At 33.6% G+C, this 2,341-nt stretch overlaps 1 long non-coding RNA gene across 1 annotated transcript in view; it reads left to right on the forward strand.

Moving 5' to 3' along the window:
- Nucleotides 1-1,879, forward strand: part of LOC106876030 (uncharacterized) — a 6,855-nt gene extending 4,976 nt beyond the window's left edge. Inside the window, exons 2-3 of the long non-coding RNA XR_001410190.2 lie at nucleotides 1,033-1,090; nucleotides 1,575-1,879. This is a non-coding gene — a long non-coding RNA (uncharacterized LOC106876030). The remainder of the gene's footprint in view (nucleotides 1-1,032; nucleotides 1,091-1,574) is intronic.
- Nucleotides 1,880-2,341: the final 462 nt, after the last annotated feature.

Raw genomic sequence — 2,341 nt, forward strand, 5'->3', positions numbered from 1 at the left:
ATATATATATATATATAGATATCTATATATATCTGTCAGATCTTTTTTTTTAATCGGCTTTAGTCTTGCTACTCTGCTTTCAAAGCATCCACCTCCACTACTAATCTGTCCATCTAAGTAATAAAACATATGAACTACATCTAGGGAACTGCCTAAGCATTTGAGAGAAATATATTGTATGTGCACTCTTAGTGTTTACTTATCCCATGCGTCTGTAACTTACAAAGTGTACCATCTTTGCAAACCTTGCTCATGATCCTACTGTACCTTTTGTGCCTCCATACTTTACATTTGGTACATCATATGGAGTTTCTACTGCCTCCTTCTCTGCATAATGAGTATGGTCATTTCCTCGATGTTATTAGGAACCTGTTTTCTTTCTACAAGCTAATGTGATAAGTTTACTTTGCGGTCACTTAATTTTAAGTTTTGATTCCATATTTTGAATGATTTCTGGTCCAGATTCAAGAGTGCAGCAGAGAAATTGAATTTACTGTCTGTGGAATGTCACTCGTTTTCTTAAAGTTAATTTCAGTTTGTCCCTATGTATTTTTCTCCACGTCTTGAACACATGACAACATAAATGAAATATTTGGATACGCAGGCACAATAAAAATATTCTTTAGTTCCGAAATGAATTCTGATCTTTGGATAATTCAAGTCATATTCCACAGTTGGATCATTCATATGTTTTAACTGTTTGACATTTGTTATATACTTGTAAATGATTTGGGCTATCTTATATTCATTTTAACAATGTGCATTAGTAAAACCCAATTTGACTAAGGACTCTTTTGAGCAGCAATGCATTATGCAGATACACATGATAAAACTTTCAATAGTGGTTTTGCTTCTGTTAGTATTCAAACATTATTTCTTTGATTATTTCTCTTTGTTGGAGAAAAGTTGGTGTTTCTATCTTGAAATTCATCCTATAAACACGGAGTCCAAAAACATATTTAATATTGTTAGGTGATAATAAAATTGCATTGCAAAGTCTAACCAACACAATAATGGTAACTATTTTTGTAGGCCCTGTCATGAAGAACCGAGATTCTCAGTAGAACCAAACAAAATGGAGAAACTAAAGGTAATAAAATATATTTATTGAAGAAAACATTAACAATACAACAAATCAATATACTAGCTAAAGGACTAAAATTCATCCTATCTCCTTTGAGATGTAATTATAATGAAATTAAAGACAGCATTTCAGAATTTGGTAGAAAATTAGTTTGTAGAAGAATTATTTGGTAAGGATAATGATGATGAATAGCTTGATACAAACAAAAGCAACAATTCTTCACCAAAAGACAAGAACAAAACACTTGATGATTTTTGTAATCACATTTTGAAATTTCATGTAATATCTTACGTAAAGAATTAAGTCAAATTACAATGCTACTGAATGGGAGAACATAATTGAATTGAAGAATGATAAGAAATAGCCAATTATGGAAGTTGTTCAAGGGGGTGCTGTTGTATTAATGGATACAAAGTATTAGAAATATCTTGTTTTATCAATACTAGAGAGTAATAATATATTTTTATCTTTTATCTTTTACTTGTTTCAGTCATTAGATTGTGGCCATGCTGGGGCACTGCCTTGAAGAAGTTTTAGGCGAATAAATCAACCCCAGTACCTTTTTCTTTTATTCTTTTACTTATTTCAGTCATTTGACTGTGGCCATGTTGGAGCACCACCTTTTAGTCGAAGAAATTGACCCCAGGATTTAAAAGCCTAGTACTTATTCTATCTGTCTCTTTTGCTGAACCACTAGCTTACAAGGACATAAACACACCAACATCAGTTGTCAAGTGATGCTGGGGGGACAAACACAGACACAAAGACACATACATAAATATATATATATAATTGTTAAAGAAGATAACAAACATTAAGGCAAGGCAAACATCTCAAGTTGTATACAATATTATTATTGTATATGACTTGAGATGTTTGCCTTGCCTTAATGTTTGTTGTACTCTTTAACAATAATTTATCCGTTGCATTGGAAATCTGCAATGACTCCATAACTACCATCTCGGCTATAACCTTGGAGCCCTAGTAATCTGTTACAGCACTTACCTAGTGTACTTAATTGTTTAGATCACCTGTGAACTAAACCCCCATACTTTATATATATATCATCATCATCATCATCATCATCGTTTAACGTCCGCTTTCCATGCTAGCATGGGTTGGACGATTTGACTGAGGACTGGTGAAACCGGATGGCAACACCAGGCTCCAGTCTGATTTGGCAGAGTTTCTACAGCTGGATGCCCTTCCTAACGCCAACCACTCAGAGAGTGTAGTGGGTGCTTTTACGTGTCACCC

The sequence above is a fragment of the Octopus bimaculoides genome, chromosome 2 (genome assembly GCF_001194135.2).
Source record: "Octopus bimaculoides isolate UCB-OBI-ISO-001 chromosome 2, ASM119413v2, whole genome shotgun sequence".
In the NCBI taxonomy this organism is placed as follows: Eukaryota; Metazoa; Mollusca; class Cephalopoda; order Octopoda; family Octopodidae; genus Octopus; species Octopus bimaculoides.